Here is a 16,620-nt window from a genome sequence, read left to right as displayed (position 1 = left end):
CGAACGGTTGTGCTGGAACTCTCATCCAATAACTGATAGAAGTGGATGCAGAGATCCATGGCCAGGCCCCAAGTGGAGCTCCAGGAGTCCAATTGTTGAGAAAGAGGAGGGACTGTAAGAGTGTGAATTGTTGAGACCAAGATTGGTAAAACACAGGGACAAATAGCCAAATGAATGGAAGCACATGAATTTTGAACCAAAGGCTGTGGAGCCCCCAGCTGGATCAGGCCCTCTGGATAAGTGAGACAATTGAATAGCTTGAACTGTTTGGGAGGCACCCAGGCAGTGGGACCCAGACCTATCCTTAGTACATGAGTTGTCTGGAACCTTGTGCTTACACAGGGAAACTTTACTCAGCCTGGAAGGAGGGGACTGGACCTGCATGTACTTAATCCAACATGTTTAAATGAATTCCCTGGGGAATCTTGGCCTTGGAGATGGGAATGGAGGGGAGGGGCTGAGGGAAAGGTGGGGGTGGGAGTGGGAGGGGGAGGACAGGGGAACCCATGGCTGATGTGTAAAATCAAAACACAAATATAATAAATAAAAAGGAGAAAAATATGAAAAAAAAACTTTAAACAGAGGATGGACACAATTTATGAGCCACCATCTATAATTACACTAGAAGTGCAGAGAAGAAAAACTAGATAAAGCATTTTGAAAGTTGTCATCGGGAACTCATAGTAGGTTACTAGATGTAAAACAAAGATGACTAGACTGCTACACAACTCCAGGGAGGCTACCTAGAAAATAGTACCCTAGGAAAGACACAGGGACCACCCAATGACAGAGAAATGGATGATATCTACATGAACAAACTGGACGACAGTGGGAGTAATGAAGGGCAAGGTTTGAGGGAAAGAAAGCCTAGGGGAGCAGGAGATCCCAGCTGGATCAAGAACAGAAAGGTAGAACAAGGAATAACAGACCATGATAAATGATGACCACATAAGAACAGGAATAGGCAGAGTGCTGGAGAGGTCCCCATAAATCCACAATGATACATCCTCTTTAGCCTGCTGGAAATGGTTGAGAGAAAGCCTGATCTGACCTAGTCTGGTAATCAGATGGCCAAACACCCTAATGGTCGTGCTGGAACTCTCATCCAATAACTGATGGAAGTGGGTGCAGAGATCCTCTCAGCCAGGACCCAGGTGGAGCTGCAGGAGTCCAATTGTTGAGGAAGAGGAGGGACTGTAAGAGTGTGAATTGTTGAGACCAAGATTGGTAAAGCACAGGGACAAATAGCCAAATGAATGGAAGCACATGAATTATGAACCAAAGGCTGTGGAGCCCCCAGCTGGATCAGGCCCTCTGGATAAGTGAGACAATTTAGTAGTTTGAACTGTTGGGAGGCACCCAGGCTATGGGCCTGGGACTTGTCCTTAGTGCATGAGCTGGTGTTTAGAACCTTGGGCTTATACAGGGACACTTTGATCAGCCTGGAAGGAGGGGATTGGAACTGCTAGTACTGAATCCACCAGGTTGGAATGAATCCCCAGTGGAGTCTTGGAGCCCTAGAGGAGACAGGAATGGAGGGGAGGGCCTGGAGGGAAGGTAGGGGTGGGAACGGGAGCGGGGATGAAATGGGAACCCATGGATGATATGTAAAATTAAAACACAAATATAATAAATACCAAAAAAAGAAAGTTCTCATCTGCTCTGAGCCTATAACAGAATCTTCATCACTAGTGAGACACTAACATCAAATATAAGCAAGATATAGTAGAACAATCTTTTTCTATTAATTATTTTATCTACATATCACTTTTGGATATGATAGAATATACCCAAAATTTTATATTGATTAGGAGTGTAACCTTGAACCAGTACATTTATATCCCCTAGAGATTCTTAGTGGAACTCTCCTTCATATTCCCACACTGATTAAATTGATGGAACATGCTCATACTGCTCTCCTGTTCCTCGTACTCTCTTTTTGTCTTAGGCAACTTCCCCTTAATGACAGGCATATACAGTTTGGCTTCTTGAAGGTGATAGGTCATTGTTATCTTAGTGCAGAGTGGCCTTGCAGATGCCTACACATAATACCTAGGATCTATCTATTTACATAATAGGTGGAACTATTGCTACCTTCTACAGCAATTTGGTATAACCCCAAACTAAGAATGTCTTAAGGCCTCTCCTCCTTTAAGATCCACCTGAATACTTTATTGGTCTTACTTGTTCAAAAGTTGATCTCATGTTTAAGTAATATAATATGATAGTGAAAGTAGATATTACTTGGCAGTTCATGCTGAAAACTTGGTAGCACAGTAGGAAAATACCATTGGATAAATTGCTACAATAGATATAGACTTGTCTTCAACTATATTTATTTGTTATGGATGTCTTCTATGAACTTCTTGTTAGTCTTTAGAGCCTCCTATAATAAATACCATGAGTACAGTTTCTTTTTTCCCCTTTGGAAATCAGGCTCAATCCAGATCTTGCCACATTTGTCTTCTAGTAACTTAGGTCCACCTATTCCTGTAACTGACCCTTCTCTTATATTCTCTAGACTGTATCCCACATTATAGACACTATTTGCATAGTGGACTTAGTCATTTTAACTTCCAGGGCATTCAAACTTTAAATATGTACTGTGTCATTAAAAGAATAAGCAAATGAGCAAATCTCCATACTAGTCTAGAGGTCTTAACAGAATCCATTTCTTTCATAAATCTCTGCTGCAGACTATAATATTAGCCCCAGTGACCAAGACAGCATACAGTGCTTTTCTCCTACCTGGTTTTTCCAGTCATTTCTATCATTTCTATATTATTAATTCTATTGCCTGTGTCTTCAACAAGGAACTACTCTAGTGATTCCCAACATCATTAATGGTTGATATAAATAGTCTACCAGGTACTGATTGTCTTTGTACCACCTCAGTGTATACAGCATTTGTCTCAAGGTGAGCAGTGTGGCTATAATGTTCATTTTCATTGTTCCTGAAGTTTTAGAAAGGTACTTTCATCTCCAAAAGTTACACAGCCAAAAGAGTCAGTCTGTGAAAGATTATTTCTGTACTTCCAGCAATTCATTGTTTAATTTTTTGCTTATACTTGTCTCTGGAAACTCTTTATAATTAGGAATAATGTCTACATTGTGGATCATTGACATCTCATTTTCTATGTCAACTTGAGAATCAGTTGCATTTTTGCTCTAGGTCATTCCTTTCCTTACTGGTCAATAACTGTTATGGTTTCAATGTTTGTGGTACTGAGTTTTGTGCTTTATTATATATGTAACCTGATCTCTCTCATAGTTTTTCCACTCAGAAATTTTTTAAAAAGGTAAAACATAAATTTCTTCTTTATCTAATGCACCCATGTGTCACAGTTGTCTTCCTAGTATCCATTTCTCACTCAATTCCCAACTTACAGCAGTCTCTCCCAAAGATGTCAGCTTGCACAGGGACAGATCTCTTAGCATACATAGCAGTAGCAGTGTTGCCTCTATAACTTATCCATGATATTTCTTTGTTGAATTGTGACCACCATAGCAGTTACAAAATATCAACCTATCAATAAAGACAGTTACTGCATAACATAAGGAGAATATTGCTGTTCAATGAATTGCCCTAGAGACATCTACTATCCCCATGGCCCTACATTATTGATATGTCTCACGGTCTTAAGTACCTGTCATCCCCCTGTCAGGACTCTCCCACAGCAGAATAGAGTCAAAAACTACGTAAAAAATTCCAGTGCAAACTCTACCTGTCTATCACTATTGTTACAGTTACATGTCTCATTCTCCAACTTAAGGACAACATCAGTTCTCTTCCCAAACTCATACACATTTTTTTCATTATGTACCAATTGCTCCAAGTGCTTCTAAATGTCCACCCCTTGGCAAGAAATGTAAAGACTGTCTAAAACTTCACCCTGGGGTGGCAAATAACAAACCAACTTATAATTGCATCAATATTTGCTTTGATTATCAAATTAGGTTTCTGGGCTTATAAGCAAAACATAGTTGATGGTCTACTTACTAGAGTGTGGGAACTTCAACATAAAAGATGCACCAGAAAATATCATGGCTTTCCCATAGGTGCATATTTAGAGTGTTCCTTCATTAATCTTCCCTGAAATACTTATAAATTACCTCTCTGAGGACATGTTATTAAGGTAAAGTTGCATAAAATAGGTAGGAGGGGAGGGTGGATACTCAGGGAAGAGTATTATTATTCTGCTCCCTCTCATATGTGGGCATGGACAGAGCCATTGAGAAAAGCTAAGAGGATCTTTCACCAGCTGGAACAGCTAAACTTTGCAAGATGTCAGTTGTGTGGCTGAGATGACAGTCCTGTGTAAGTCACCTGCCAAAATCCCTGGGTAACAATTAGAATTATCAGACAAATGGAAAGAAATTTAGGCCTTCCCTCACAGGCTTGCTTTTGGAACTTGTCACATTCTTGTATTGGTCTCACATGAGCAAGTTGGAGGTCTTCCTGGGAGAAGGTTACTAACTCTTCATGACCTAGACCTATTACTTGTGTTTCTTGGCACTGAATGTAAGATCAGACAACAGAATCTAGTTATATGTAGCTTACTGGTGTTTTGGAATATTAGTTTAAGATATGTTACATTCATTATGCTGTGTAATATTTGTTTAATGATGCAAAGTTGTGTTGTATTCATTTATGTTGTACTTGCTTAAATCTGTAAAGCTGTGTTACTTTTTCTGCCTGTATAAAACACCTGATTTGTCTAATAAATATCTGAAAAGCCAATAGCTAAGCAGGAAAGAGAAATAGGTGAGGCTGCCAGGCAGAGAGAATAAATAGGAGAAGAAAAAGGAGAGAGACAAAGAAAAGGAGAAGGAGAGGAGGACACCAGGGTCCTGACATACAACCAAATAGCCAGCCATGGAGTAAAAAGGAAAGAAATGTGGTTAGAATAAAGAAATGAAAAAAGCCCAGAGGAAAAACATAATTAAAGTGAAATGGGATAATTTAAATTAGAAAAGTTGGCTAGAAATAAGCCAAGCTAAGGCCGGGCACTCATAAGTAAGAATAAATCTCTATGTATGTATTTGTGATTTGGGTGGCAGGCCACCAAAAGAATCAAAAAACAAACTACATATTGGAATTTTCAAACATACTCATCAAGTTACAAACACATGGTGGTTCTGCCTTCAGGACACTGTTTTTTGCTCACAACTATCGAGTTTTAGAACTGAATTGCATATTAATATCTAATTATCTTATTATATTTAATACAAAACCATGAGTTAAAGTGTTCAATTTTTTTATCAATGAACTCCTGTAAAGAAAATAGTCAAAGAGAAGGTGGAAGTCAAAAGGAGAGATCATACCAAGAGAGGGTATCTAAATTTATCAAAAGAGGTGCTATACTCAAGAATCACATGATATGAGGGATCTATTGAATAACATATAGACATCTGCAAGGACTATTTACCATTTTGAAAATAGTAATTTATCAATGCTGTAACAAAGATCTAGCTATAGAGCTACAACTCAAGGTAAGCTAAGGGACGGAGTCTAAGTTGGAAATATATTATTAGGAACAGAATAGAAATGAAACTTGATGGCATGCTTCAGTATTCTTCTCTATTACCTATGCAAAGCAGTAATTTAGGAGAATCAGTACAGGATCTCAGAACAGAGCAGTCTGACTTTTAGATCCAAAGTGCTTAATGTTTTCTTGTTCTTCAGATTGAGTGGGACTGACTAGCTGTACCCAGACCTGGTGCATCTCACTGTCACTTGTAGTGGATGCTCTGAACATGCCTCCTTTATTCAATTCAGGTAACTTTCAATAATTTCAAATCATTATTGTCTGCGTTAGAGATAAAAATACTTTTTTTTTGATTTTTGAGAATAAATATTCTTTTGATTTTTTTTCTGAAAGCAAGCAAAAAAATAATGGGTAAACAGTTTTCCATATGTGCCTAGGTTTTATTGTTAGTGGCACGCTTAGACTGATTGTGTCATGGGATATAGACTAGGAAAAAAAAGTGTATGTGCATAAAATTTGTGGTTGCAGTTGTTACACAGAAAGCATAAGCATTAAAACACACTGGTGTCCTAACATTTCCAAACTCCTACCCAAGAAGCTTGATCCTTCTATTTTTCTGGTTCTTACTGTTAGGAGAAGATCTAGCACCTGGCTCTGAGCTGCAGCAAATTCAAATGAGCTTCTAAACTGCAAACATCTTAGAGTTAGAGTCACAACGATGTGCAAACTGATAAGTCCCTTTTCAACAAAGTAAATGAATCTCCCCCTTGGACTGACTTTTCTAATATGGCAGAAAGAACCCTGAGCTTCAAGTATCCAGTCAAGCTTTCTTCATATCCTTAGGCCACAGGGTTATATTTCTTAGAATCTCCATCCCATCTCTCACAACATCAAGGGGACCTGTAAAATCTCATGTCTTTGGCAATGGAAGGAGAGTTCTTTGCACACATAGTGGGGAATGAAGGAGCCCTAGTGGATAAGGGACACATGGATAGAGAGGGCAACTAAACGATAATAACTGTTATCTGCCATACAGTCCAGATCATCAGACCCTGTTCCTGCTATACAATGCAATCCCCTAATAAATCATACATCACATCCTATATGGGTAACACAAGAAAGTAAGGTACAGGAGCCCAACTGTACATTAGCACTTTGGTGATAACACTTTGAGGAAATATGTTCCTATCTCTCTTCCTGAGATCTCTACGGACGAAAGGGACTACCTTCTAGTAGCTGTGTTAGTTCTGGACAAACATGTAAATCTTCTCAGGGCCACCACCCCTGAAAAGATTTCTACACAGGGATAGGACCATCCCATATAACTCTCTCAAGCCAGCTCTTATTGAGTTTCAGGCCTTGGACAACTTGAACTCAATGCACACTTGGTTACATTTATTATCTGAACATCAAAAAATTTAAGACTACTTTTGACTGAAAAAACAGAGTTACGTAGAAATTTCCCATTGTCCACACAATACAGTCCTAAGTGATAACCTGGAAGATATTGGTCAATTTGATAATTGCTGAGTTAATAATTTCCAGAAAAAACTAGAAAATTTAGTCTTATAGAAAGAAAACTTAGCAATGCTTTTTAATATTACTTATGAGTAAATTGACCTTAACTCTAGGTGAGCTTTGGGTTCTAGATGTTTCAAAAGGCCCCCAGGTCTTCCTATTTCCCTTATTCTTGTCTAGAAATCTCCCATGGGCCTTTCCTCATTTCTCCTTGAAGCTCTTCTAGGAATAGAAATCCCCAACGTCAGCAAGCTTACTTATGTATTCCGTGTCCACCTATGTCTCTGACAGTCTCCTTCCCTCTACCAATGCTGGAATATCTAAATCAAACAACAAGTGAGCAAGCAAGAGAGAGAGGTAGAGACAGAGACAGAGACAGAATAACATAAAGAGAGACAGAAGGAGAGAAAAACTAGGAAGAGCAATGTGAGGAGGATATAAGAAATAGAAAATTTGGAGACGTGGAATGAATTACTGTCTTCTTTGCTTGGCATGGCAATTTCAAAGTGAATTCACAAAAAAACATGAATTAAGATTGAGGGAGGAATTTGAGTGGTAAAATTACAATTTATTGTTGAGGAGCTACAGATATGATATACATTCATAAAAGATTGATATCCTCTCATATGTGAGACAATAAGTTCCATCAAAAAATGAAAGATAATATTTAGATTGATTGGTAGAATGAGATACTATTATGATACTTTTTATCAATTTTGTTCCTTTAGAAACCCTAAATAATATAGAGAGTTTTCATTTGTTTGTTTGTTTGTTCATTTATCTTTGAAAATTTGAGTGCTGTGGCCAGTCTTCCAAAGTGAGTTGTAGAAATACAATGTCAGCTACTTCTACTTTTAACTACTTTTCTTTAGTGCCATTATTTCCTATAGCTTGGTTGTTAAACATGATACCTACTGAGTAGTACTGCCATCTGTACTACCTCTTGACTGTGCAAAACAAATTCTCTCTGTGACTTCATGGTCAAAGCATTTACTCACAGTCTTTCTGTTTTTCAAGGCAGATGTGGATCATGGGTAAGGTTGAGGACTGAATTTAACCATCAACAGGACAGGGTCATCTTTCACGTTCATTTTGTTGTTCATCAGGTTTGATGCACGTCCAGTCAGGATCAATTCACTGGTTAATAAATGAAGTATTTTAAGAATTAATTCAAATATTTTAGTAAACATATATTTAATAATATATGTTATACATCATAATTATATCATATATATGATTTTAATACTTAAAATAGTCAAAGATTGAATACAGAAAGTAACGTATGTTTCCATAGGCATGTGAATGAAATGGAAGTAAAACATAAAGGTGATATGGAGAATAAAAAGTCAAACATAAGGTAGTGAAAGATTGTATTCTAGCATTTGGGGAGACTTAAAAATTCCTTCAGTGGTTATTGCACTGCTTTTCTACACAACATAATTAACTTAATGTCAGAGAGCAATTCAATTTCACAAAATTAATGTGGAGAGCAATATAAAAAGACAGCCTGACACTGACATAATCTGAAGACCCCTGTTTACAAGTGTGTTCACAACTGCACAATGTACACAATTATAAATGTGTACTAATACAGTGACTCATATCTCATAAAACAATCACAATACATAAAATCATTTAAAGTTTTAAAAAATCATTTGTGGAGTCACAGTAAAGATCTGAGTTAATGTGTTTTGTTTGTCATGTAAGACCATGTCAACAAACCCAAAGAATCCTCACACTTAGGGGATTCAAAAGGACTTCATCAGGTGAAGCTCAATATGAATTACAATGGTGAGAGTCTGAGTGTTAATGGTATATATAGAAATGGACAACCATAGCTCCTCCTCCCAGGATAACAGCTGCCTGAAAAATGTTCGCCTACAGAGCCTTCCTTCCTTGATTAACTAAACCTGCCCCCTTCAGCTGTATACAATAAACTGCCTTCTTAATGCATATGTGTGAAATAAATGCATTGAGGTTTCAGGCAAAATTGATGTACTCCATCAGAAAAACATGTTTTCCCTGGATTATTGAACTCCCCCTCATTCTCAACCATGTCTAAACAACAATAAAATCCTACCCATCAAATTTCAGCCACCACATACTAACACAAAGAGGAAAAGCATCAGCAACAACAGAAACAAATTGAGAAAATATAGGTTGTAGAAAGATAATCAATGGAGTAACAAACTTTCAAATTACACTATTTATGATCATCTACTGTCCAGAACCTGTAAAATACCACTTTAAAGTTTTCAGGGGTATGACTTAATTAAACAAGTATATTCAATGTATAGAAATTTCTCCAAAGTATCTAAAGAAATATGCAAAAAAACAAAAATGTACAATATTTCAGTTTTACTCAAATATAATCTAGCAGACATACTAAGGTAGACATACCATTCTACTTAATATACCACTGGAAATATTATATGTTGCATTCTCACGTTGTGTGAAATGTAGCACAGGATTTAGAGTTAAATTAGGGAGTGTACAAACCAGATAATTGTGAGATATGATGCTAGCTTTTTGAAGAATTAAGGTATGCTGGGAGAAAATGTAACATAAAACTAATGAACTCAGGGCTTACATGGACACAAGCTCAGAAATAGCAATACTTTACACTGGTCACTTCACTCCTAACCAAGGCAAACTTTACAATAACCATAAAAATACCAAGGGCTAGTATTGCAACCACATTGATGTTATGGAGTATACACAGAATTGTTTCTGATGTTATTAGCTGTAGTGCATGCTCGATAAAATTACTTTGGGGGATAATGGACAGGTATATTGTTATTTACCAGACCCAAAATGTGACCAAGTCTATATTGGAATACCCTCTATACATTGCAGGAATTGTGGACTTCTGGAAAAGGTCCCTGCATCTTGCTTGATGCACTTGTTTATGAATGTTCAGTGTCATGTGGAATTTAACTGTTAACATCATCATCAGTCTTAAATGGAAGTCTGTGAGTGAGGATAAGCACCAGAGCAATCACAGATTCCTTAGTAAAAATGAACAGACTGAACTGTTTATAATGAAAATACAGCTACAAGTCCATAAACTTCTGGTATGTTATTATAAGTTTGCACTTAAGATTTCCTAAGGTTCCCTGACTTATCCCTAACTTCTGTAGAAAGTGCTTTTTTTTTTCTTTCTTTATATATATATGTCAATTTTTGTCTTAAAAAATCTAAAATAATATTTATACAAAAACAACCATACCAAAGAACAGCAATTTTACTTGTACATTATTGTTATCGATATTGTTGACCAAAGTGTTAAAAAGGGCATTAAAACTGAAGTAACTACTATGACTAAAGTATCTTCTACAGATATAGCGGAATATATTAAGTCTTTATCTATATACTTATACAAAGCATGTAATAACAATTAATGAAAAAGTCCACGGATTTGAAAGTCCTCATGGATTTATATACAGGGAAGTATGTAGAGAGGAAAAGGGTAAAATGTAATCATATTATCATCTGAAAACCAAAATAATGCTTGGATAGTGAAAAAAGTTAATTTCAAGCCCTGCTCCAAATATACCCAATCTGCATACAGTATCTTCATGTCATAATGATAAATAAATAATTTAAGTTGTATTTATTTAGAAAACTAATGCTTAAAATATGTGTATATTCTCAATAAGTCTGCATTTTTGTGTGAGTCATATGTGGTGTTGCTCACATGTCTACATTCCGGTTGCCTTCATTTTTGTTTCTTGGGTGAATTTATAGTCATAAAATATTTTCTTCATTATTAATGTAGGAATATTTTGTGTTTGAAAAAATGCTGTCCATTCCCTATGCTATTATTCCTATTCAATCACCACTATAACTATTCCATCTGAAGTTCATATACTTTCTCTTTATTAACAACTGAATTCATTCAAGGCATCTGTGTGTGTATGAATATGGGGCCATTCATTGAACACAGGGAGCACTTAGTGGAAGTCACCCAAAGAATATATGAACCTTTTCCTTCCATTAGCTCATTAAATGTTAACAGCCATCTGATAAGGGTTGGAATTCTTGAGTCTTCTCTTTAGCCATATTGGGATTTTGCATGTAAGCTTTTGGGAATTCATGAGTGCAACTGTGCTTCCGATGCTGGTTTAATATGGATGTATATTACTACTGGCTGATGGAGACAGTATCTCTTCCAGAACTGGGAATTACCAAAAGTCTAGCCTAGTTGGCCACTAAAATTCAGAGATCTTACTGCTACCACCTCTCTCCCTCATGGCCTGGGGTTGCATACTAATACAAATATACCTGTTTTTAAATATGAGAATTCCAGAACTAAATCTGAGGGGCTCATTTTACCAAGCAAGCATGTTATAGATGGAGTCATCTATCTATCTCTGCATATTGTAACCTTAAAATTAAAACAGAAAACAATAATGTATTCAAGGACTACACTAGGGTTCACTTTATGTAATCATCTATTCTTCTTCTGCCTATCTCTGATCCTGTCCTCTATGTTTTTCCAGTTTCAACCTTTTGTTTAATGAATACTTGACTGAAACCTTAGAAATGGGCAGGTATCCATGCTGTTCTTCTTTGATCCTCACACATAAAATCTAACAAAAGCAACACAGAGGACTCTCCTGTATGTTTCATCATAAAATTCAGTCAAAATCCTCATCTTTGTTTCTCTATTTTCCATTAAGTTCCATTTAAGAATTTCTTACTGTATTAAGGTCTTAGAGAGAATTCCCTATGTCATTCATATTTTTATTCTTTTCACTCCAAACCATTATTATGTGTTTATGTAAACCTTGTAGCTAACACTACTATAAAACCTCAAAGTAAAACCATGGCTTTACCAACTTTTTCAAGTGTCATAATTTGTGAAATGTTGGCCCTTATTAGGGTATTAGTGGCTTAGTGGTCAAAGCTACATCTGAACTTTTCACTGTATCATTGGTGCCCCCATAGGCTATTCAAAAGCAAGAAGTCAGCACTAAACATTTTTTCATATATTAGCCACATAATGTACACAGCATGAAAAAGATATACATATTTTCTGTATGTAAGAGAAATAGATCAGACATTATGAGAAAGTGATGGGAAAAATTGTGGAAATAATGTAAATATAGTACTCATGTATGAAACTATCAACTAAATCACAATAAGCTTGCACACACTAACACATATGAAAGAAACTGAAATGGAATCATCCTATATTTGGAGAGAGATTGTCATTTCTACCAGTTACATATCACATGCCATGAAGTCATATCAGGGATAACTCTGGTGCCAGTAATGAGTTATTTTGTTGAGTTGTTGGCCACAGGTATGCTATAGTCCCCTACTCAGGTATAACACACCACTTTCTAATCTATGGTTAAATATCAACAACCTAATGGTAAGACCCTGTTGCTGAAGATACAATTCACTTGGGTCATCAAAGAGCCCAAATTAACCTTCTGACCAATTAGAAGTTTCATTGCTACTGACTACATTTAATAAGATAGGAATGAATGCTGCATATAACTGGAAGAAAAAAGAAATCTTCAATATATGAGCTACATAATACAACACAAAATAGTGAGCAGTCTTGAAGATATGCTGTTTCCAAGATGGCATAAATATTATGGGAGTAATTAATACTTTTAATTAGAATTATGATCAACTCCATGAAATGGAAGCCATACCTCACACTGCTAAAGTAGTCAACAACCTGTGACTTGATGGATCACATGACTATGCAAAACCTTCCTGCACTTATTCAGATAAGAGAACATAGAAATAAAATGAGTCTACTGGAACATTGCTATATGTGCAGATGTGTGCATCACTTTCATCAGAAAGGCTTCTTCTTACACTAGATAGGAAATAACAAAGAGATACTAAGATTGGATATGAATAGAAAATAAGAGACATGGAGTACTAGATCCTAAACTATATATTCATCAAATCCCTCCCCTCAAGCCTATGTTGAAAAAGAGAGAGAAATTTTATAACAGAGCCAGAAGTAGTGGGTGACCCCAAGGAAATAATTTGTTTTGTTTTGTTTTGTTTTGTTTTTAATAATAGCATCTGAGCCTCTGTTTATCCAAACTGAATTTCAGGATTTCAATAATTACATAATGTTTCCCACATGAAGCACTTTGCACAATGTGTGAACAATGCATTGTGGGTAGGTGTAAACTTTACACTTGCCTTGTGCATAAAGATATTCTAATATATTTCCTGTGGCCCCAAGAAGCCTTTTAAGGCAGCTGCACTCTTATGCCAGACAGGCTGAATCTGGGAGAGCTTTAGCACCTTGGAGAATTAGTTAATCAACCCAGGCTCTCCTGGGATTTTCTCCTACTATGTCAAAACACTATGTGATTACTTTAAAACTATTAGAGGTTTCCATTTTAATTGTTTACATTTCTGTAGAAATGGTGGTATAGAGCATTTACTATGCAGGGAGGGTGTATTGGAGGCATAGAGATGTTTGTTTCAGATACTTGTAAATCCTCTGAAAATGAAGATAACATGTAAGGAATATATATAGTTAATTGAAACCCTATCATCCTTCAAGCAAGTATTTATTTTTAAGAAAACATAATTGATTTAATAAATTCTTTATAAGGTAATATTGACTCATTTTCTTAGTCATATCCAGCAGAGGGCAGGATGCTGCCATTAAGAGCTAGCTGGCTATACTCTATTCAGAACACTGGAACTCCCTATCAGGTGATTTAGCATTTTCCTAGAATCAGGGAAGTCCTCACTTTCTGACAGGAATCTGAGTAAGTTTGTCATCAGCTTGAAAGCAGAAGTCACAAGCCATGTCCTTGGAGATGTGAGAGGAAATTTGTTTAGAGCATGTTCACATTCTTTATGGGAATACAATATCTTTTTTTAATTGAAAATAGATTATTTTTTCATACAATACATCCCAAACACAATTCCCCCTCTACACTCTTCCCAACTTCTCACCACCTCCCCTCTTTCCTGGACACACTCTCACTTGTTTCCCTTCAGAAAAGAACAGTTCCCTAAGAGACAACAACCAAATATGACAAAACAAAATGCACTAAGTCAAGGCAAAGGCCCTCACACTGAAGATGGACAAGGCAATCCCACAAGAGGCAAAGAGTCACAAGAAGATACAAAAGAGTCAAAGATGCACATGTTCCCACAGTGATGAGACCCACAAAAATACCAAGCTAACAGTCACAAAATATATGCAGAGGACCTGGTGCAGACAATGCAGGCCCCATGTTTGTCACTTACATCTCTGTGAGCCCATATGCATGCTGCTCAGTTGATTCAGTTGGCCTTGTTCTCTGCTGTCCTCCAACCCCTCTGAATCCTGCAATGTTCCTGCCCCGTATTCATGGGATTCACCAGGCTTAGAGGACAAGGAGCCAATGGAGACCTCCAATTTAGATTCTCTCTCTGAATAATGTCTGGCCATGGGTATTTGCACCCATTCCCATATGCTGCTGTAGGAAGCCTCTCTAATGATGAGTGGACAAGACACACATCTATGAATATAGCAGAACATCATTAGAAACCAATTCATTTTTTAGACAAGTCATATTTAGTTCTAGCCTAGGACTCTAGGCTATCCAGTGTCTGGTTCCTGACAATCCAAGCAGTGACAGGCAAGGGTTCCTACTCCTAGAGTTGCCCCCAAATTAAATCCAACATTGTTTGGCCACTCCCACAAGTTCTGCCTGACCATTGCCACAGCACATCTTGCAGTGAGGACATGTTGCAGTGTAAAGATTTTGTGGCTAGTTTGGTTTCCATGTCTTTCTTTTAGTAGCATGCAGAGTACCTTCCCATACCAAAGAGACTAGAATGCAGGTGTGAAGGCTCCAAGCAGGCACTAGCTTGACTGCTCCATGTTCTGCAGGGTGTGAGGGTGTTGTCCTCAGCAACTGAGGCCCGCTGTCAATTTGCAGAGTGTAATCTTCTGTCCTAGCATCAGTCTGGGTTCTTTGAGGTTCTTCACAAGAACTTAGATTGCTTCCTGATGTCTCAGTTTGGCTGAGTATGTACATGGAAATAAAGAACAGATTTAGGACCAATCATGAGAAAGATCTAAATCCTACCAAGGGAAATCAAAACCAGCTACAAACCAGGTTATCTCTATCAGAGCTGCTATTTCTTCGAACTTACCCCATCCCATTACACTGCACTATAAATAGGGAAAGTGAAAAGAGAAAGATGGGGAAAATGCAATATACCATGAGTTTTGCTGCAACTGACAACAGGCAAAATCATCTAGTGGTACATAGGAGTTGAGCATGTATCTGGCTGCTTTGGACTCTATCATGGACTTCTAGAGGAAGGCCTCCATTTCTGTCTGGGCTGTCTTGATTAAGACCTTGACTTCCAAGTGCACACATTTACTGGAATAAGAGAAAAACAGAGGACTCATATATACATACATACACACATACATACATACATACATACATACATACATACACATACATGTACATGCATATACATATATATATATACATACACATATATACATGCATATACATACACATATACATACATACATATACATACATACGTGTGTGTGTGTATATATATATATATATATATTCCACACAACAGTTCTGACTCATGTACAACCTACTATCCAATAATTTATAATTTAGAGTTTCTTATGATAAGAGGTACAGGATTATGATGTGTTTTATTTCACTTTACTACAAAGGGAGTTCATTTAAGGACCTATGTGTGCAGGGTTTTGGAAATAAGTACTGGAACATGGTTAGCCTCCTAGGGAATGAATCCCTGATGAAACGTGGCCTCCGTAAACATATCAATTGTCAATAGCTATAAAGATAAAGGTAAGATTCATGAGTCTTTCTAATTGCTATACTAGGATTTTTACTTGTGTGATCTGGGAGAAAAATTTTGCATGCACCACCAGGTATTGGTAGCCTGTGTGTCCAACTGTACTGGAATATCCATCATATAATCTTTTGATTCAAGTGTCTTCTATTTCTGCCTCCTTTGAGGAAGTATATCTCCCCGGACTGGAATTTGCCAAGTAGAAAGAGTCTCCTATATCTGGCAGGGTTGTATTTCTTCAACTACATACATTCATGTAATATTGATGATAACATTGCTACAAAATTTCAATATAAACATCCATCAACTTTCACTAGTGTCATCATTTCCAATATCTGAACTCTTATTAGCATATTAGTGAGCTGATATCACAAAGCCACACATGAATATTTGTGATATCACTGGTAAATAATTCGAAGTAGAGAATTTGTTCTTAAGCTGTAAACCTAGCCAAGTACCCATGCCTGTGGACATCATGGACTCTGGAAGACAAACTTTCTCTATCAATTTTCAGAAACAGTTTAATTCCTAAGTTTTAAATATACATCCGTATACCTACAGAAATAAACCATGAAACATAGATGGAGTCTGTTTTGTGATGACAAACAACACCTGTACCTTGAGGATATTTTGTAGAGTGGATATATACATATATCCAGTGACACTTCTTTGGAATAAGTCACTGTCAATTGTTCTTTGCATTTTGAACAGTTGTGGAATTCTGTAATGGGCTCTGTCTGGCGAACTAAACAGGTTTTTTTTAATGAGAATGAGAGCTGAA

The 16,620-nt window shown here is 36.9% G+C and overlaps 1 long non-coding RNA gene across 1 annotated transcript in view; it reads right to left on the bottom strand.

Annotated features, from left to right (window-relative positions):
• The window catches only part of LOC118575013, a 60,010-nt gene that overhangs the window by 29,646 nt on the left and 13,744 nt on the right, over positions 1 to 16,620 (bottom strand). Inside the window, exons 5-7 of the long non-coding RNA XR_004943836.1 lie at positions 15,215 to 15,379; positions 14,813 to 15,014; positions 8,006 to 8,144 (exon numbers count right to left, since the gene is read on the bottom strand). This is a non-coding gene — a long non-coding RNA (uncharacterized LOC118575013). The remainder of the gene's footprint in view (positions 1 to 8,005; positions 8,145 to 14,812; positions 15,015 to 15,214; positions 15,380 to 16,620) is intronic.

The sequence above is a fragment of the Onychomys torridus genome, unplaced genomic scaffold (genome assembly GCF_903995425.1).
Source record: "Onychomys torridus unplaced genomic scaffold, mOncTor1.1, whole genome shotgun sequence".
Taxonomy (NCBI): Eukaryota; Metazoa; Chordata; class Mammalia; order Rodentia; family Cricetidae; genus Onychomys; species Onychomys torridus.
The sequence above is the reverse complement of the archived record's forward strand: the minus strand, read 5'-3'. Positions and strand labels throughout refer to the sequence as shown.